Consider the following 22,079-nt stretch of genomic DNA (forward strand, 5'->3'; position numbering starts at 1 on the left):
ACATCTTATTTACAACCTTTCAAAGTTGCTGAACTCTTTGATAAAGTATTCTTGAATTTTGGAAAACATCATGAATTATCTGAACATTTTTCTCTGCTGATTCATTAAGTGGGGAAGGAAGATTTTCAGCTCTCAAGAAGAAATGCAGAAGTGATGTAAGACTGGGATGAATGGTCAGGGTGGAAGATTAGGAAGCTTTATTAGGTGACTGGAAAAGTACAGCTGAAGTAGTGAGAGCTATGTTGACTTATACTCCAGACAGAGGAGAGAAAACAAGGAGATTAGTTTTGTCCTTGTTCTGTTAAAGTACAGGAAAGTATTCAAAGAAGGGAATTAGCAAAAAAAAAAAAAACCCATAGTCAGAGAGATGAAGAAAGTAGACAGGAATATTGGGAGGCTAGGCATGCAGCAAAAGGAGAAGTGGTAAAGGAAAAGGAGAAGGCTTTTAGAGTGGGAAGGAAGAAGAAAAGGACGTAACAAGTAAATGAAAGAATGTGGTGAGAAGATGGAAGGAGTACCTTGAGGAACTGAGGAATTAAGAAAATGAGATGATAGAGAGGATAGATGGAGGACAGTTAGTGAATTAGGACATGCAGAGGGTGAATAAGGAAGACCTGAGGACAGTTATCAGGAGGATGCAAAGGAGAAAGGCAGTTGGTCCAGATATCATAGCTGTGGTGACGTTTAGGAGAGAGGACTTTTTAACCAAACACAATCTTGGTCCTCGTACATATTTTGGAAAACACGGCTGATGTGCAGAGGTGCAGTAACTACAGAGGGATCAAGCTGAGCCATGAAGCTGAGGGAAAGAGTTGGTTAAGCTAGGCTTGCAGAGTGAAGAGTGAGAGGTGAAGAGGAGCGTGCAGGCGGGGGGAGTGGGTGGACATAAGTGTTTTGGATAGAAGGACAGCAGGAAGACTGAAAGGGAAGGTTTATAAGATGATAGTTAGGACATGCATAAATAGTTAGACCTGCTATGATGTATGATTTGGGGAATGGTGGCACTGACAAAAAGACAGGAGGTGAAGCTGGAGGTGAAAGATGCTGAGATTTTAATCGGGAGTGACGAGATTAGAAATGAGTGCATCAGAGAGACGTCTCAGGGTGAGAGGGTTTGCACATGTGCAGATGATCGATAGTGGATATACTAGACAAAGGATGTCGAATACGGAGAAGGAGGCAGGAGGAAAAGAGGAAGACCACAGAGAAGATTCATGGATGTAGTGAAAGAGGAGATACAGAGGGCTGGTGTGACAGAGGATGATGTTGGGGTGACATGGAGGAAGATTATCTGCTATCACGACACCTAAAGGGTACAAAAAAAAGAAGAAGAAGCGTGATACTGTAGGAAATAAAATCCCATTCAGTCCCAGACTATTTGTCCTGGTGATAACAGATTTATTCTTGTGAGAACGTGGAGGGTGCAGCTTTCCACGTTTGATGGCAGAAATGCCAAAGCTGCAGCATGTGAAAGACTGGAAAATTATTATTGTGTAGTTTACCATATTGGTTTCTGGGTTGCTTTGTTTTTCTCTTTGTTGTTTTTGTTATGTATAAATAAAATCTGCTAAAAAAAGGAATGAAGTGGGCTCAGAGGGGGAGGAGCTAAACATCCAGAGCCACAGGATGAAGTGAACCATACAAAGCTTCTCTTGTAGAGTCTAAGAGTTAAAATATGGAGCTGGAAACGAGCAGATCCACACTGCAAAAGTTACTTAACTTACCTGACTGTCAGTGTGCAATTAGCTCAGCCCTCCTTAATATCTTTATTTGTGCTGGCAGCAGCTGAGCCTCAAAGTCCATTTCTGTTGTAGCCTCTATTTTCAGCCCTGGCCTTAATCTCAGGGTTTACTTCGGCCTTTGTTGACAATGAAATGGGCCTTAAATAGCACATTAGCATGCAAGCTTAGTACACATCACTTAATAGTAGGCTGGGAGTCCCTGAGGTCGGCTCTCAGCGGGGTTGTCTCTGAGGTAACGAGCCTCAGTGCTGCTCCACACAAACACCAGCTTTAATGCAAATTCCTGCCATTTATTTTCATTAAAATGTTTCAGAATCCACATAAAAATCACATTTTAATGAGGATGTTTTGCCATTTTAACATATTAGTATTATCCACAAAAGCGTGATCTGCTATTTTACATCACATTTGACTGCGTTGTGCTGAGAATAGACGAGGCAGTCCTGAACCTTCAGGTGTGCCCAGTGAACACAACGATGATGGAGGCAGCTGATGGAAAAGTCTGCTCATGGTGATTTCTGCAGGACAAAGACGAAACACTTTCATTTTTACGACAAACTGTTCACGAAACAGACACATGGCTTATGCAGAAAACAGGGATGAGTTGTGAAAGACTCAAGGGAATAACTAGTGTTTCTGCTAAGAAGCAGATAACTTTCTGTTGCGGTAAAAATGACTCCGTTTCACAGCATCCAGAACTGATTGGAATTCACTGTGGTAGCTGTGAGGTTCTGTGGTTGAACTTAGGCCATGTTTGGATAACCAGTCATTGTGTTTCCTGGTTGCAGCTCAGAGAGGCAAAACCATTTCAAAGGGCAAAAGTCAGCTTTTGTTTATAGTTTTACTGTATTATATAAACACGGTAATGTTCTTTTGCTTCACTTTTTGCCCACTGGATTGTGTCAAAGACTATTTTTTAACCCTCAGAAAAGTTCCCCTCATGCCTAATCCGTAACATAGGATCACCAGCCTTTATTCCCAAAAGAGCCTTTTTGAGCAGTCACCACATGTGAGCGCTCTGCAGTGGGCTGTTTATGTCTAACTTTGACATTTTTATGACAGTACGTCCATGTTTTTGCTTCACTTGTGAAATTATAGACCGAATTACAGATCTAATTACCTAATTTCTTTTTCAAAAATATGAAAGAAACAGAACTGTGAAGTAAAAAAACGGCTAGCTAGCTATTTTTTTTTTTTATCTTGTTAGCTAGCTTAAATTCTAGCATTTTTAGTTCTTTAACACCAAGTGGCAGCCAGGTATCTGTGTCTGTGCACTGCACCTGTATAGTTTATGGATACAGATAACTAAATAAGCTAGCCAGCCACTAATAACTATGCGCTTCAACCTTTCATCTAAATATGGTCACTTCTGGTTCCACAAAACAAAAACATGATGGCAACCAAAAAACCAACATCTGAGCTTCAAAGCGTAGAGTCCAAAAACTTGGGTGGCATCTCTGTGGCTATATGGATCTTTTATATACAGTCTCTGGTTTCAGCTTTCCTGAGGCCTTTGTGGACTTTGTATGTTATCTGTGTGGGTTTTACTGGTTTCTTTCCACAGACCACAGACATGCATACTGGATTAATCAGCCGTAGCTTGGATGTGGTTTGGATGTGCGATATATAAAGCGCACAGACTTGAGTGTTGCGCAACAATTTGACTCACAGTATAGAGCACTTTGATTGGTCAGTGAGACTGATAAGCGTTATATAAATACAAGCATATTTTTATTCAATATGCAGTAAGACAAATTGTGAAAGTGAAATATTTTCACATTCACAAGAATTCAGTAAGTTTTAATATTAGAGGGATTTAAAATGTTCCTGTAACAGTTGCTGTTTTCGGGCCACACTGCATGAGTGTGCTGGCTTGTCTGAACAGCTCTCCTCAGTGAGGAAACATCTTTGGTGCCTGAACAAACAGAAAAGTGAAAGCAAAAACAAAATGTCTCAGTGAGGCGCTTCAAAGATGAGGTCGCTGCTGGACGGATGAATGGTCAAAAACATGTTCAACAATCTGTTTGTACCCAAGGAGCTCAGTGCACAGCCAAGGTGGTTTCCAGCAACTTGTCACACCACTTCATAGTAGGCATGTATCTTGAAGTTGTGGATGGGAATTTCAAGCAACACATCATTATTTGTTTTTCATGGGAAACTATTTGACAAAGGGCAGTACAGCTGTTAGCACCGTTGCCTCACAGCACAAAGATCTTGGGTTCGCTGTGGCCTCTCAGTACGGAGTTATCGTGTCCCCGTGCCCGTGAGGGCTCACTCACTTCTTCCCCAGTCCAAAGACATACTTGTTAGATTAGCTGGTCATTCTAAATTAGTCATAGGTTGTCTTTCTTTCATTGCAGCAGACGAACAGCTATGACAACTGAGATAGGACCCCTCTCTGTGAAAATGCATAGATACATGCTGTTTGTATTTTGGAAAACCCTGCACTCTCCTGCTTGAAACAATCTAAATGAACTGGCATTTTTTCTTTTAGTTTTCTAGTCTTATTGACTACTAAAAGAGCTTCAAACCACAGGCCACATTTACCCACACATAAATTCAGTATTTTTTCAATTTTATTTGACACACACATGAAGCCAGTTTATAATCACCAGTTCACCTAACATGGATGTGGGAGGAAGACAGAGCACCCAGAGAAAACCCACTCAGGCTCGGGGAGAAGATGCAAGCTCATAGCCTGTATTGGCTATGTCCAACCAAAGCTGCAGGCAGCAAGTGTCAATGTTATCTTTTTGGCTGCTGCACCAACTTGCATTACATCATTTAATTAAAAAAGCCCCAAAAAGCCCCAACAGCACAAACACTGCTGAGAGGTTCAGTTCAATGACCTTTTAGCTGAGGTGAAGCCTAGCAGACAGCAAGCAGCTGCGCATATGCACCAGTGTCCATATGCACCAGTCAGTCAAAGAGGCCACGCCCCTCGAAATGCAAACTTAAGCTCTAATACAAATTCAGCAGGTGAGTTTTTATATGCAGCTGTTATAAAGGGAAGAACTGGCTATAGAGACCAAAAGGTTTGTGCTGTGCAGGTCTGTGTCTGAACATTGTGCTGAGTTCTTCATATCCATGTTTGCATGTTCTGATTCTAAGCCTGCAGCACAAAAACAGAAAGTGTCAGATGTCCTCACGTCAGTTTATATAACTTCACTTTCGCCTCGTTGTCCTGCAGACTCGTCAGGTCAGGTCGACCCTTTGGCTGCTTCACACTTTGATCTGGTGGAGACTCTGCAAGTCTTCTGCACGCTCTGCGCTAGCATGACTCATCATGTTGACTCCATCATGTGTGCATCGTGTGGTCTTGTTAAGGCTGCTGTGGAAGCAGACAGAAGGTAAAACCTCAGCGTGACCAACATCAGAATAATGCAGCGGTTTGGTGGGAACGAGTCGGGGAGCCAGCAGTGATGTGTGGTTCTGCACTGCTGACGAGACACAACGGACACGTTTACGAAAGCACTGACAGGTACGCAAAGACTGTACACAAAACATCACAGCTCCCCCCAGAAGAGAACTTCTGACAGTTTACAGCAGACAAGTTAGGACGTGTAGCTTTCTTTCATCTCTGTTACACAGACGTCATATTCCTGTATTAATCAGAGTCAGTGTTTTCAAAGACAAACCCAAATCCAAAGATTTAAACAGAATACCTCATGACTCACGTTTTCTTGACAGCGGAGTGCAGAAAACATATCAAATATGCTGTGTGTGTGTGTGAGAGAGAGACCTGTACTAGAAAGTGCTCAGCTTAAGCAGAAAGGAGCTATATTAGTTCCAGTACAGTTACTTTTACTGTGCATACAGCGCTGTCATGCTGCTCATTCAGTGACATAAACAAATATGTAGATTGATAAATAAAAATCTTTTTTTTTTTTTTACAAATAATTCAAAACATGAAAACTGTATAATTCTAAATGTATCAATTAAACCCAAATAAAGTATTTAAATAATTATTAATGAAAAATATATTTAGGTAGAAATAAATAAATAAACAGACACGAACATATTATAAATATTTTATTTATAGTATAAATACATATTTATTTATTATTTCTCTTTATATATATTGTAAACTATATGTTTGTGTTTGTGTGCGTGTGTCTGTGTATGTGTGTCTGTGTGTGTGTGTCTGTGTATGTGTGTCTGTGTATGTGTGTCTGTGTGTGTGTGTGTCTGTGTGTGTGTGGGTGTATGTATATAATTACATTACTACAAATAAAGAATAAATATCATAATTCTATACAGGATGTATATATACACAAAACAAATGTATTTGAGTCAAATGCATCTGACCACAACTGTTCTATTAATTTATACAAATGAGATTACTTGACATTAAATTACACACACACACACACACACACACACACTGTGAAGCAGTCGGTGTGGCCGTGAAAGCAAGCAGACATAGTTTAATCCTCCTTCACATATTTCACGTTTCCTCGCTCGCTGTCTGTAAGAGGAGAAATGGAGCAGTGAGTGTTTGGCTCTCAGAGTTTGTTTGATTTTATCGATTTTATTGACTTTATTGATTGGTTGAGGCTGTAGTTCAGTACCAGCAAATCCATCAGCTGTGTGGATGTGAAATAACGACATCCATCACTTGTTTGTCCCGCGGTCCATCACAGCCTACATCCACCCTCTCACTCTCTCTCCATGCTCTCACTGCTATAATTGGCTCTCTGAGCCTGGCTGCTTAAAGCATTATAAAAGCTCCCCTGGCCCGGCTTATCCTCCGACAGCACTTACAGAATCACACCTCCATGTCCCCGCAACATGTCGTCTACACGCTGACACCCACAGACTTCTGCTGGCGTAACGTGGTGAAAACAGACAGGAGGAAAAGTGCAGAAAAAAAAGTGAAGATAAAGGACAAAATTCCATCAGGACATATCACAGGTCAGTGTATGTGTAGAATTTTGTTTTCCAGTAAAATGTGGGAGTTTATCATCATTCCTCTTGGCTGCAGTTCTGAAACACTGTTTATGTCTCCATACTGGAAGCCTACTTCCAAATAACTTCCTTGGAAGTATGATGTGGTACCGATTACACAGGAGGATTTACTTAGCTGAGTCTGTGGGGAGAAAAACTGCTGATTTCTTCAAATAAGAAAAAGCAAAAGGCTTTTGTTGTTTCCAGAGAAATCGGTCTAGTTTTACTGTTTGCCAGAATTTTATGTAAATGTTCTAATATGGCTGTTTATGTCAAAAACAGGAACCAGACAAACAATCAGGAAAGTGCAGGTTAAATCCAAGTAAGGCAAAAACAACAATTTCTCACCTAAAAACTTTCAGGCGTGTCCTTTTAGGTTTTATTCCTATTTTCATTCTGTTAATATTGAACTGAAATTACATTTCAGATGTTGATTCTGTGAGTCTCGTCATATCAGCCCAGCTTTTACCCCAAAACTTCCCATGATTCTTATATTAACACATCTTAAACAGCTAAATTGAGACTCACAAAAAATCTGAACTATATATCAACGTATTAAATGTAGAAAAAATCAATGATGTGAAAACTAAGGCTACGTTCACACTGCAGGTCTTAATGCTCAATTCCGATTTTTTGATCAAATCCGATTTTTTTGTCTGGTTGTTCACACTACAAATAAAATGTGACAGCAAACGCGCTCTAGTGTCAACGGTTCACAGCCCTCAAAGCGGCCCGCATGCGCAAAAGAAGACGTCACACACAACGCGCTCTGTTTACGGGAGTAAAAATGGCGGCTACAGAGCTATTAGGTGTTGTTGCAGCAGTCTATCAATTTCTGCACAGTCGTAACTGACAGAATTTTGACAAATTAATTAGAGAAAGAAGGACACTGAGAACAAAGAGAGCCCGTGCTTTAACAATGGCCTTGTTTAGAGCAGTGGCTGCTACCTCCGTGCAGAGGTATATATGGACACGGAGTCGTTTAGCTTGAATAGAATTGTCTCCCCATATGCTAATCAAGTCTAAAACCTCAGTTTTTGTCCATTGACTTGCTCCGTCTCCAGTTTCCGCCGCCATGCTTTCTCGTTTGTCTTCTCTGGCGCTGATAATTGGCGTCTGTCTTGTGTCAGTGACGTAAAAGACGGATTTAATGCGACCTGACCATTCAAACAGCAGTCGCTTTCTAAAACATTGGATATGTATCGGATTCAGTACCACATACGAAAGTGACCCAGGTCGGATTTGAAAATATCAGATTTGTGCTGTTCAGACTGTCATACCATGATCGGATATGGGTCGCATAGGGTCAAAAAAATCGGATTTGATGCGCTTTCGCCTGCAGTGTGAACGTAGCCTAAGAGAGACCTAAAAATAAAGGAGCTCAGCAGGTTAAACCCCCCCACCACCAATTGAAATTTATTTATTTTTACATAGAATAAAAATTTGTGTAAATGTTGAAATACAATAAAGTGAGTCTTTGAAGTAACGAAGCTCAAATGGCTGAGTGATTGTAGTAAAGCCTGGTAAATGTCATGTGACATTAGAGTGACTCAGTACGACAGAGCGTACTCTGAGCGTTAAGTGCAGCGACACTGCAGGGGCTAAACTACAGGAAGAGAACGAGATGGCAGATGTGATTTGCTTGGAAGTCGTATCGCATGATGTATGACAGACTTCCTGTGCTGGTGTCACAGTGGCGGAGGTGAATCATTTGCCAGGAAGTTTTCCCGCTGCTCATCCAGTAAGTGATGCAGCAGGTGGTCAGGATTATCGAGGACAGATAACAGTTTGTCCAAAGACCTCGTGACCTCCACAGCTTCATATTCACAGCAGAAACATTCAAGCAGGGGTCGTGACCCTGCAGCTCCCATCTCCAGTGGCTCCTCGTAGCTTCGACAGGAAACACAGATAAACGTTTCAGTTATTCAGTTAATCACTGCTTCAAGTGATCCTTTGAATTCTCCACTTTTATCCATGTTTCTCAGCTGACACCTCATCCACTTAATGTAGCTGAATGTCAACAGCCGTGGTTAGCATTGATGTAAACACATGCATGTGAAGTCCTGTGCTCCCGAGCTATGAGGAAAATAATTCAACAGTGCCAATGCTGCTGACATATCGATCTGCTTTATCTGCAGCTGGACTTTAGTCCCAAATCAAGTTGAAATAAGAGACTTTTTATTTGATTTGCCGGCACAAACACAGAAGAGACTTTGTCGTGTTTGGAATGTGTGGAAGTGCGCAGCCAAATGCAGACGCAGAGGGAAGCTGAGTCAAAACAAAAGCCAGCTGTTTATCTTTGGCTCATAAGTGTTCATGAACAAAAGTGAAACTCAAGCCAGAGAAACAGTAAAATAATCCTTTAACTGACAGCGAGCGCACAGCGGAGAGCAACAGTACAATGCAACCAGGACAAAGAGAGGACTGAGGCTGTGAATACACAAAGGGCCCATTGGGGGAAAGGGGGACAGGTGGGTAAACAAACAGGTGCAAACAATCAAGGGATAATGAGACACGGGAAGTAAAAATAAATGCAAGACACAAGCAAGAGCACCTGGGTGCAGCCACTGTGGAGCTCCACTGTGGAGCTCCACTGTGGAGCTCCACTGTGGAGCTTCGTATGGTTAGGGTTTAGGGTTCTGTTTTTTTTTTTATTTTTATTTTTTTACCATTTTTATGGTTTTATTTGAAAGGGTACAGTGAAGAGTGACAGGAAAGCAGAGGGAGTGAGAGCGGGGAACACATGTGGCAAAGAGCCACGGGTCGGATTCGAACTCAGGCCGGCCACTCAGCCATGAGGCATCTATATGAATGACTCTGTCCCAGCCTTTACGATCCATTTGCGCGGTTTCCACTGTATCTATGTCACATGTTTCTGCCTACTGTGGCAGTGACATGCCTCCGCCTACTGTGGCAGTGATGTGTCTCCGCCTACTGTGGAGCTCCACGGTGGCTGCAGCCAGACCTTTCTCGACACAAGGCTGAAGGCCCGGACCATGATAGTCTCATAGGTGCTGTGTTTTACAGTCAGCCTAAATACGCTAATTTGTTTTCAGTGAAAACAGCAATTTCATGAATGCAACAAAACAAAGTTAAAGTTTGAAACAATAAAAAGCCAACAAGCATAGCCATGGATGCTAAAATGATTTAAACTATTACTTATGTTGATGGTCACCTCCGTAAGGCTTGGGTGTGTTTTGTGGCTCTATTCAGATTTTATCCTGTGGTGGTAAAGTTTTCGGACTCCTCCATTAAAGGTGCCACCTTCCTTTGCAGGATGAAGTCCAGATGGCTGCTCTCCGCTGTGGACAGACTTCCTACCATCAGTGAAATGCAGGAGAGCGACACAGAAGACGGAGACCCGGACTGCTCCTCTCACACCATGGAGGAGTACGTGGACTCCATCAAAGAGCTGTCCCAGCCGGCCCCCTACCCGCTCCACGGGCCCCTCAGAGGTCACCGCCTCTGGATGGTGCGCTCATGCCCTGCGGCTCCACCTGTGGCACCGGCTCTGTTTTTAAATTCCCTGAGAAGCAGCCCACCTTGGAGTCCAGTTGACCTATCAGATGTATCACTGACCTTAACAGACCAATCAAAGTGCGAGACATCAACACATTTCAAACAAAACCTGCTGGACGTGCTGGTGGGACAGTCCCTGTTTGCAGGGCTGGTGTGAGGTGAAGGTAGCGGCCGGACTGCTGACCTCCGCCCACGGCTCCCGTCGGCTCCACGATGCATGATTCATTTATGTGTAAGAAGTAATTGAGTCAGGCACGCTCCAGAAGCTATATGCATTCCCTTTGAAGTTCTAAATGAATGCAACACATGAAACAAAAGATGAAAAGCGAAAAATCAAGGGCAGAACAAACAAACGAGCAGTGCCTGCCTGGATGCCCGAGGTATAAGTGCGATAAGTGGCTGTGCTGGGCCCACTCGTCCACCAGGGGGCCCTCCAACAGACCCAAACTGTGAACTCTCCTGATTTGAATATTTAAAGACATACTCTCTGATTTTTGCCACCAGAATCTTCTGAGGACCCCAAACTAAGGATGATTCAAGAAAGCAATACAAACTAGGTAGATTCATTGGCTCCCACACCCCAGGAGCTCGTTGAGATGAACTACAAATATTAAATCTCCTCAGACTGTAGCTCTAAATTAAATATCCAAGAATTTGCCTTCAGACCCTTTAAAGGGCCCAGAATTAGGTAAGCTTTAACTGCCTAGAAAATGAATACAAAAGGCTGCTTCAGCCAACGGGGGGCCTTTGAACAGCTTTGGGGTTTTAGGCTCTGGTTTAAATATTTAAGTACATGCTCCCTGATTTTTGCTTTCAGGATTCTACTGGAGCCCTGAAGTAAGTTTGATTTGAGATAAAACCCACAATTTAGCTGATACAGAGCCCCATCAGCCACCAGGGACCCCACCCAAATTAGCTGCAAGTGTGAAATCTCTTTATATTTTAGTTCCAGTTTACCTTTCAGATGTTTTGAACTGCCTACAAACTCAAAGTAAGCTGCTGGTTCAACCAACAGGGGGCCTTTGAACAACTGTTGGGGTTTAAGTTGTGACTTAAAAATTTAAAGATAGACTCCCTCATAGGCTCTAGTCTATCCCAGCTGGCACCATAAATATGAACTCTGTGTAGAGTCTGTTGGACATTTGAAGAAATTTGGATGTTCGGTCTTAATCTAAAGATCTTAATATCTTTTGGTTCTAAGTTCTATGCTTCTTGATATCCACCAGATCTAGGGTTAGGGTTTTAGTCAACTCTTTTTAGACACACATAGCTTTTTTGGAAAACCAAAAACCTTTCATCTTGTTGTTCCTTTTTTAAAAATTGGTCTTAGGCTGGTGACCTGGGAGGTGTTAGGATGAAATCATCATGTTTTTTTTTAGGGATTTTCATTCAAATATGTAAACTTCTACTGCAAGACATTTGATTTCAAATTCTCCTTCGATACAGACGCAGAGATGTGTTAGTAAATGATGAGATGTGTTTCTCTTTTTCATCACCACCAGGTAAATAAGGAATATGGAGGTCTCTTCCTGTTGAAAAGGAGATCTTCCTTACCACTGTCTCCAAATGCTTCTCGTAGGTTATTGTCTCTCAAACAATCTAATCTATAAAGCATCTTGAGGTTACTCTCATCAGTCGTGACTCGTGAGCTTTATAAATAAAATGAACTGAACCCCCCTTTGACCTTAAAATGTACTGCTAAGCCTAAAGCTTCGTATTCTTTTTAACCTCACAGATTTGTAATATTGGATAATTTCTCTCCACAAATAAATCAGTTTCTTAACCACTTATTCAGTTCATAGTCTGCAGCCATTCCCAGCTGCCCGAGGGTGGACATCATAAACCTCACCTGTCTATCACAAGGCTAAGTAATTGAAGTCAATAAATCTGCATTTTTTTCCATTGCATTTTCCAGGAATTCCAGCTCCCTATGGCTTCCTGGCCACCTGGGCTCTCTGAAAGTAATTCTCCTTTATTTCTGAGTTTTAAATATTCACTTTTCTAATTGTATTTTATTTGTTTTAATTAAGTTTAAAACTGAAACACGTTTGTGCTAAGGGTAAAGAAGCACTCAGTCTGTGCAGGTTTATGCAGTGCAGCCTGCAAAGTTTTGCTGACATTGGTTTGCTTTTTTTCCCATTTGAAATAAAACCAGTTGTAAGAAAAACATAAAACGGCTTCCCTTCTTTCTTTGCATGTAATTATCATGTCTGAACAGGAATGCGGGCGTCCTAAATGATCGTGTTGGGCATACGCTTTATTTTCAACCATCAAAATTTAGTTTCTGTTTCCTTGAAGTTGTGTGACTATGAGAAAAGTGTCTCCAGCTGGCTATTGGCAAGAAGTGCCTGAGTTACGTCCAACAAACATGTGGTAAGAGAGAGAGAGAGAGAAAGGGAGGAGAGCAGAGCGACCCCCCTGGAGATGCTTCCAGAGAACAAGCCTCAGAATTTGACTCGAACTGGCCCCAAATTATTCATGCACATTGTGCAACACCGACTATGTCAAGCTCACAAAGTATGAACACAAAGAGCCCCGCAGGAACATTATTTTCTTGCATTAACGTAAAGATGTGTCGCAATATTCCAAAGAAATAGCCGGAACCATTTACGATTTAATGGTACGGAGATAAGAAAAGATTTATGAGGCATAACTTACAGTAAAGTGCTGCTTCAGCACCAGGTGTGTTGAAAACATAGGATTTCTTTTAAATTGGATTCGTAGTTATGGCGAGGTGCAGATATCGTCGCTTCTCCAAAACTCATTAAATTAGAAAAGGAGTAAGATACTGTGAGCAGTGAGATACACCGCAGCGTACCAGAGTGATATAAAACAGATTTGCTGTATTTGAGTCGTTTAGTTGCAATATCCCAAAGACCTGTTTGATGTGTAAACACAGAAATGTGGCATTAAATATGAAATACAGCGAGGAAAAAAAACAATAGGAGCTCTGTGAGAGAGCTCACTGTGGAGAGGTGATATCAAGGGAATCCATCTCTCAAACTACACCCTGAAATACAATAATTGAACATAAAGACAAGCTGAGGATTATAGCTGAGAGCTGCCAGGCTCCAGTCGAGACATGCACCACAGTCATTGATGAATAACAGGAAATGTCAGCTTTTAGTATGGATGAATTCTCATTACTGCTCACCAGCTAAAACAGTCACACAACGTTTACTTTGCTTGATCTTACTATTTCACAAGACAGAGCGTTGCACTGTTCGTGTTAATCACACCATGGCTGCCAAATTATCTGCAGATTACAGTGAAAATCAGTCTGTCTGCAGATGCCTTCAAAGCTGCATGCGACGTTTTTATTTTCATGTTGGATCTCTTAGTGGCAGCTTAATCTGTGCAGCGCTGTGAAAAAGTACTCGCCCCCTTCTTGATTTCTTACAGTTTTTCTTTTTTTTTTTTTGCATACTTGTCACATTTGGCTGGAGCTCAGGAGATAGAGCAGGACATCTACTAGTTGCAAGGTTGGTAGTTTGATCCCTGGCTCCAGCAGTGAGTGAGTGAGTGAGTGTGAATGTGTGTGCATCCCAGATAGAAAAAGCACTTGTGTGAATGGGTGAATGAGCCATGTTGTATGTGTGCTTGAGTGCTCATGTTATTGGATCTTTTCAGAGTTAAATGATGGATTTAAATGTAATAAAGGAAAAAAGCCATCTGAAGCTACCTGCCCTGTGTGAAAAAGCATTTGCCCCCTAAACCTAATAACTGGTTGTGCCACTTTTGGCAACGAGAACTGCAGTTAAGTGTTTGTGATAATTGCCAGTGAATCTTTCATATCACTGTACAGGAATTTTGGCCTGCTCGTCTTTGCAGAATTGCTGTAAATCAGCCACATTAGAGGATTTTTGAGCACGAATAGCCTGATTAAAGTAATCTCAAAGCATCTCGATCAGATATAAGTCTGGCCTTGATTTTGTTTTTTTGTCTTTTCAGCCATTCAGAGGTGGACTTGGGGGTGTGTTCTGGATTACTGTCCTGCTCCATAACCCCAGTGTGTTTGGGCTTCAGGGCACAAACTGACATTCTTCTTCAGGATTTTCTGGTAGGTTTGGGTAGACCCCTCCCCCAAATAAATGAAGAAGACTTAAAACCTGCATTTTGCATTTACTCGGGTTATCTTTGTCTAATATAGGCACTGAAATATTTAAGCATGATAAAAGAAATCAGTGGAGGGGACAATACCAATAGCATGGAAGCAACTCAAAACAATCAGGCCAGGGGTGTCCAACTCCAGCCCTCAAGGGCCGGTGTCTTGCAGGTTTTAGATATCATCCTGGGTCAACACACCTGAATCAAATGATTAGTTCATTGCCAGCCTCTGGAGAGCTTCAAGCAATTTAAAACAGCTGTGTTGGATCAAAACCTGCAGGACACTGGCCCTTGAGGCCTGGAGTTGGACACCTCTGATTTAGGCAAACCAACCTGCCGAAGTTCAAACTGAGCATCAGAATCAGAAAGAAATGTGATTTAGGTGAATTTTAAAGCTGCGTGATTGTTGGTGCCAGACAGCCTGATCCAAGTATTTCAGAAACTGCTGATCTGCCGGGTTTTTTCCCACACAACCATGTCCAGGGCTTACAGAGAACGGTCCAAAAAAGAGAAAACATCCAGTGGGCGTCAGTTCTCTGGCAGAAAATGCTTTGTTGATGTAAGAGCAGATGGAGCAGGCCAGACTACTTTAAGTTGACAGGAAGTTAACTGTAACACAAATAATCACTCGTTACAACAAAGGCGTGCAGAAGAGCATCTCTGAACCCACAGTGTGTCAAACCTTGAAGCCGATGGGCTACAGCAGCAGAAGACCACAGCGGCTAGCACTCGTGTCAGCTAAGAACAGGAAACCCACTCGCTAAAGTTGGTCTAATGAGTCGGACCACTGAATTTCTGCTGTGACATGATAGAGGATGGTGTAAACAACTGCTGCTGGTTCAGAGTGCGGCTGGTGGTGTAATGGTGTGGGGGATATTTTCTTGGCACACTATGGCCCTGATTAAACATCACAGCCTGCCAGAGTATTGGCCCTGACCAGCTCCATCCACTTTATGACTACGGTGTAGCCATCTTCTGATGGTGCTTCCAGCAGGGTAATGTGCCATGTCACAAAGCTCGGATCAACTCAAACATCGAGTTGAGGGCACTCAGATGACCTCCACAGCCATCAGATCTCAGTCCAGCAGAGCACCTCTGGGATGCGGTGGAACGATAGTCTGATCATGGACGAGCAGCCGACAGAGTCAAAATGACTTGGTTAGCCAGGGATAACCAAATTAATGGCCAGGTTAAAATACACACTTTCACAACATTTATGCTCCACTTTGAAAAACGATGCTTCCCAGTGCTTTTAGATGTGACGCCAGCAGCTTTGACGAAACCATTTGACACCCTGGGACTGAGAACAGAATGTCTTTTCTTTGGTCGTTTGATGTGTTGGAAAAAGCATCTTTACAGCTGTTTTGGTGTTTGCTGGGTTGAACTGAAAACTTACTGATGCTCAACACTGTTGTTTTCTTTTTCCATTCCTTTAAAAAAAATCTGGTGCACATTTGTGAGATAAATGTTTATGTTTGCCGCCATGTTGCGTCCATGCTGTTTATTCTCAGTGTATTTGCTGGACTCGCTGTGTGGCAGATTGTTGTGTGGATCACTGCCTTCACTTGGAAACACTTAGCCACTTTTTTCTTTTTTTGAAACAGTAAAAGTGGTTTTATTCCTCCCCTCTGGCTTGCCATTGTGTTTACTGATCAAATAAATAAAGCCAGGGTAAGATAATGTGTGCATAATGGCCAACTTTCTCGTCATAAATAAGGCAGAAATGACCATTAATCATAGAGGAGTCGCAGTCTTGATTTCCTTTTACTCTGAAAAAGATGAAACACGTCATCAAAGTAGCCTGTTAATAACAAACACCGGGATCATCTGTCTTATCTGCATGTTCAGGTTTGCAAGCTGCAAGTGTGATAACTTTACAGACAGAAAACAGCTCCTCATGTTTGCTTCCTCCCACAGGGCATTTTGTGATGTTTTTAATAGACACATAAAAATTGAAATGCGATGTCTTGTGGAACCGCCGGCTTGCAGTGCTGGTGTGCAATCATATCGGCTATGAAATAAAGCTGTTAATAAAATAAGGTCCACGTGTAAATTACAGTCTGACTTTCATTGTGCTCTGTCGTCGACTAAGAAACTGCAACAAAAGAAAGAGTGAGCCAAATAATTAAAGCTGAGACACCTAATGAGGAGGTAATTTGTCACAGAGCAGGATAACAGCTTTCTCTTTGCTTTTTTGGCTGTAATCACAGACGCTGCTGGACTGCAGGATGCTGCTGTGAAGTCTGAATGAGCTTCCTCACCTCATCTGAAAGATTCTGACTCGAGCTCAGTCGGAGCAGGAGAAGATTCGCCGTGAGACCTTATGTTTTGCTTTGCGAGTTCCCCAAATAGTCCCCTTGCTGTTAGGTGATTAACTTTTGCTGGAGAACGAAAAGGGGTAACTTGTTGACCCATCTGTACTTGTTTACAAAGTGAGTCCACAAATGTTAAGTGCATGCAGCAGTAACCATGAACCTGCACGGTCCGTGTAAACGAGGCAGGCCAGAGGGGCAGGTCGGGGTTTTTAGCATCAGGTATCAAAATGAGCTGTAACGGCATCAGGGCATGTGAGGATGACACGTCACATTCAGACACAATGAAACAGAATATTTATTAGACAGTCATACTCTGTCATTGTGCACAAAGTCATACTGGAAGCACAACAATCAGCTGGCAAGTGTCCCCAGAAACGACTCCTCGAGGCGACAAACTTCTGAGTCTGCTTTTAGGCAGACAGGGCAGGGCTACCATAAGTAAGGCAGCCTGCTGCCTAGATGATCTCCTTTATGATTTTAGAATGACCAGAATTTAAGTAATGGACTTTATGCTTAATTCAGCGGGTCAGAGATTGCTGTTCTAAGTTAGTAGCAACCATAAACTGCCAATTAGTGCCAAGTACTTGACTAATAAACTAAAGCAGAGACGTCTTGAGTGGCCTGTACTATGATCTGTAGGCACCAACAGCACAAATAAAGTACAGAGGGAACCTTCAGGGACTCAAATTATCTGCAGGGAAATTTATCTCAGAATTAGCAGCTACACCCTCTGTAGGTGTCTCAACCTGTGACCAGTGTTGGGCAAGTTACTTTGAAAAAGTAATTAATTATATTTACTAGTTACTTCTTCAAAAAAGTAACTGAGTTAGTAACTGAGTTACAAGATTCTAAAAGTAATTAATTACTTGAAAAGTAACTATTGCGTTACTTAAAAAAAATGTTTAATCCCCTGGGGTCCAGAGTATAATTGTCCATTTTTAACTACTTTTGAATTGCACCTCTATATTTCACCTTTAAAAACTATTTCCTTTGCCTTGTTTGGTATCATTCTTTCAGCACAACCTCACGTGTCTGAATTTACAGTTATGTTTTCATGTTGACAAACTGTATTACCACAATTGATCTAAAATCAGACAAAAAACATAGTAGAAAAAGTTATATTTTTTACTTTAACAACCACAAACATTTTTCTTGAATCATATTTTATAACTTTAAATGCAAATATAAATTGTCAATTTTAAAATCCTATGCACAAGTTTTGCAAACAGTTATTTGCATCCATTTACCTTTTACCCTCTTTTTTAAATAACCATTTCAAACTATTTACAGAACAATCAGCTGTTCTGCATTCAATAAGATGCAACACAAATTATTTGTGCCACTCCAAAAAAATAATTTCTGTCCACTACAAAGGAGAACATCACAGCCTGATACCTGCAGGTCTGACAGCAGCAGGTGTATCACTGCTCCTGTTTTTTACCTGGAGACGCCTCATTGTTCTGACACACAACACAAAACTATCCACAACACTACACACTAACTACACAAGACAACACATTAACTACACACCCCAAACACGCTAAACGTCACAAATCTCTCACATCTCAAAACTCTCTCTCTCTCTCTCTCTCTCTCTCTCTCTCTCTCTCTCTCTCTCTCTCTCTCTCCTAAAACTTCCCCTCTTTCTAAACAACCAAATGTCATGTTGCCATATCAGTTTTTGATTGGTCGACATGGTGCATTTTTCCACCAACACTAACGGGCTGTTTTTTGTTTTATTTTTTTATTTTTTGCTCATAAGCAGAGAGTGCTCGCTGCGCTGTCCTTAGACAGTAAATGTGACGAAACTATTGAGGAAAAAACGCCGCGTATATCTTGTTTATCATGACTCTGGTTTTACGTGGCCTATCAACACAATTTAAAAACTGGTATATGTCACCTTGTTGCTTTGTCATCTTGAAGTGGTCATGTGATTGGCTTACCACGACTACTTTATTCTTCCTCAGCCAAACAGCAGCACTCATGCGACTGTTTTGCTCCCTGAGCTCCAGGTGTTGTGGGAAAAAGTGATCGTCGGGCAGAAAGTGATTGCTGCCCGCGGGAGCGCGCGTAGCTGCTTAAAGCTGTAGCGCCCAGATTACTTACAGCTACTTCCCTGCAACTGATATAAAATGCGATAAACTGAAGACAGCTTCAACCGTCTGTTTGTTGAAAAATACTAACGCGACCGCACCGCATTTTCTTGTTAGTAACGGTAACGGCGTTGTAACGATAGAAATAGTAATTAGTTAGATTACTCGTTACCAGAGATGGGCAGTAATGCGTTACGCGTTACTGTAATCCGATTACTTTTTTCAAGTAACGAGTAAAGTAAGGGATTACTATTGCAAAAATGGTAATTAGATTACTGTTACTTTCCCGTAAGCACGCTGCGTTACTGCGTTACTAAAACCGTGATTTTTTTGTGAGAATGTCTCATGACAGTGACGTAAGCGAGTGTGACGTTTGTGACAACAGCTGTGTGCAGATCAGCAATGGATCATATACCGAGTGCGGGAGAGAGTATGAGCATGCAGCGTTTAAAGCGTGGAAGTACTGACCTTACTTTGAGTTTGATTCCATAAAAAGTGACAAAAACATTAGTGTCCGTTGTGCGTGGGAAGAAAACTTCATTTTACAGCGAAAAAAACCCCTAAACTTCCAAGCAAGCACCGAGTGCGCTACCAAATTCACAGAGAAACTCGCGGATTCTTCAACTGACCGCTGCGGCACACCTGCACCAGGGCAAACCTCCGCCTCCTGCTATACAGGTGAAAATAGAGCAACAGGACCGCTGAGTCTTTGATTTTATTTATTTTCTGCTGTGTTTTACTTGCATCTATTTGAAAGAGTGAGTGTAAACACAAAAATGTGCTAGAATATGCAAAAAATAGGTTTAAATGTTAAACAAATTTCTTCCAGTCAGAGAATGTTGCCTATAATAAAATTTTTTAAAAGATTAAAACTAATAAAACAAGTTTTAAAAAGAGACTTTTCCATTTGATTACATTTTGTATGATGGATTATGCAGAAAAAGTAGAATTGGGCTGGAAGATCTATTTCTTTATTACCTATTCAGGTTGTAAATCATGTTTTTAAAAAGTAACTAAGTAACTAAGTAATTAATTACTTTTGAAAATAAGTCATCAGTAAAGTAACGGGATTACTTTTTTGGGGAAGTAATCAGTAATTAGTTACTGATTACTTTTTTCAAGTAACTTGACCAACACTGCTCGTTACTGAAAAAAGTAACCCCGTTAGTAACACCGTTACTTGTAACGCTTTTATTCCCATCACTGCCTCTGACATCCACCTAATTCCTGTATCTAGATGGAAAAATTATATAAAAAAAGGAGGAAATTAGGTTTAGAGGCCAAAACATGTTTAGTTCTGCTGTAAAGTTGGTAGTCTGTGGGGACTGACTCAAGCAGACGTCAGCCGCAGAAGTCGCTGCTCCGACCCAACGAGGAGAAATGAGCAGTTCTGCTGAAAAACTGAAATATGGTGACGGTCGTGAACTCCAGTGCGCCTGTTACACAAAAGCACTTGATGCATGTTGCAACCTATTGGTAACCTTCAATGTGTTCATTGCGTGTAATGTCAGGATATGAGCCCAATGGCAAAAAGATGTGTGAGTGACAGACATTTACATGTTGTGAAATGTGTTTTCTCCGTTCTGGGAAAGTGAGTCGTTCACACGGTGTGAGCTGTTCAGTCATGAGTGAGATGGTACCTGCTGTGGCATGTTTACAGACTGGTAAACATTGGAAATAGGAGTGAATTCATCGTGAGCGCTAAACTGTTATCAGCCTTGTAAGTGTTCCACTGTGTTTCATGAAACAGGTGCAGATTTGTCTTCCTCGGAGACATTCCTTTTTCCACCTCACTGTGACGCTACTCTGTGCAGTGCAATGTGCTTTCCAGTAACTCCAACAGGCCAGAGGAATGTCGAGGATGCATTAAGTTTAACCTCAAATAAAATAAGAATTTACATGGTAACAGTCATTACTCAGTATTTTACAACCCAGCTGTGCTGCTGCTAGCCCAGAGCTTGAAAACAATCACCAGCTTTTCCTCATAACCTCCAACTCTTTCTACATTCATGTGAAAAAGAAAGTACACCCTCTTTCAAGGAGGTTTCATCAAGGCATTGTAAACAACTCATCTGCTACAGTTCTTACAATAAGGTAAATACAACCTCAGCTGAACAGCAACTCCTGACAGGGGGTCATCATGACACCAGGTCCTCATTTATTTACCAGAAAACTACAGAAGAACTAAATACACCCATGACTCAGCAGCCTGAAGAACCAACTTTAGCAGCAATAACTTGCAGTAACTGTTTACTGTGTGACTTTATCAGTCACTCACATTGTTTTGGAGGAATGTTGGCCACTCTTCTTTATAACGGTGCCTCAGTGCATTGAGCTTTGTGGGTTTTTGTTTGTGCCCCGCTCCCCGACGGTCCACGAAATGACCGTGGACTTTCTTTTTCAGATGACTGTACAGTAGCCCGGACATGCCTGGGCAAAGCGTGATAAAAAGTATTAACCACCTCTTCCCTTTGACTCTGATTATGGTTAGTAATGAGATGTGGAATCTGTTTAACTATGTCATGATTTCATTTTTCTCCCTTTCTCTTTAAAACCAGCACAGAGCGCATTCTTTGAGCATGTCTCCTGCATGAGTGTGGAAATTCCAGCGTGTAACTGACGGGAAGAAGCACGGCCTATCGGAAAACCCACCCTGCCCTCATTATAAAAGCAGAGGAGGCTCACAGCAGCTCTTCACTCCTCTCTTCTCTCTTCAAGGAGGTACTGCAACCTGTTCGAACTCTCGCTTGTTCTCCTCTGAGGGATATTTTGGGGATTTTTGTTTGTCTCTCTCGACAGAACAATGACCATTTTGCAGAGAAACTGTGCAGTCTTGTTGGTTGTTGTGGCTGCGGCTTGCGTGGAGCTCTATCAAGGTTAGTAATTTCTGCAGAATGTGTAATGCAGTAATGCTCTAAAACTTTATTGGCATGCATTTGCTTTTACTTCTTAGAGTGCATCAGTGGTAGGACTGCATTTCTTTTGCTAACCTGTCTGAAAACTTTCCCCTGCAGCTCAAACCTCGATAGGACGCTGTGCATGTCCCAGGGTCCAGCCAGTCAAAGGCAAAATATCAGATTTCCAAGTCCTTGAAAAGCGGCCCAGCTGTGATAAAACTGAGTTGATGTAAGTTTAAAAGAATATCTTTGAATATCTGCAGCTTTAGAGTCTTGTCAGCTGTGCAGATTTTGATGGTAGACTTCTGTTTTCTCAGTGTAACCAGGATCAACCCCGACAACTCCACCCAGAAGCTGTGCATGTTCACTGAGGGAGTTAGAGCCAAACGCCTCTTATCGTGCTGGGAAAGGTGAGCTACGCAACATTAGCATCGGTTCACCCACAACTAACTGCTTTTT

The 22,079-nt window shown here is 41.8% G+C and overlaps 1 long non-coding RNA gene across 1 annotated transcript; it reads left to right on the forward strand.

Annotated features, from left to right (window-relative positions):
• Positions 1-6,487: 6,487 nt before the first annotated feature.
• Positions 6,488-12,382, forward strand: LOC134628784 (uncharacterized). The gene is made up of 2 exons (XR_010094015.1): positions 6,488-6,656; positions 9,966-12,382. It is a non-coding gene; the product is annotated as an uncharacterized LOC134628784 (long non-coding RNA).
• The last annotated feature ends 9,697 nt before the right edge of the window (positions 12,383-22,079 follow it).

This window comes from Pelmatolapia mariae, linkage group LG6 (assembly GCF_036321145.2).
Source record: "Pelmatolapia mariae isolate MD_Pm_ZW linkage group LG6, Pm_UMD_F_2, whole genome shotgun sequence".
In the NCBI taxonomy this organism is placed as follows: Eukaryota; Metazoa; Chordata; class Actinopteri; order Cichliformes; family Cichlidae; genus Pelmatolapia; species Pelmatolapia mariae.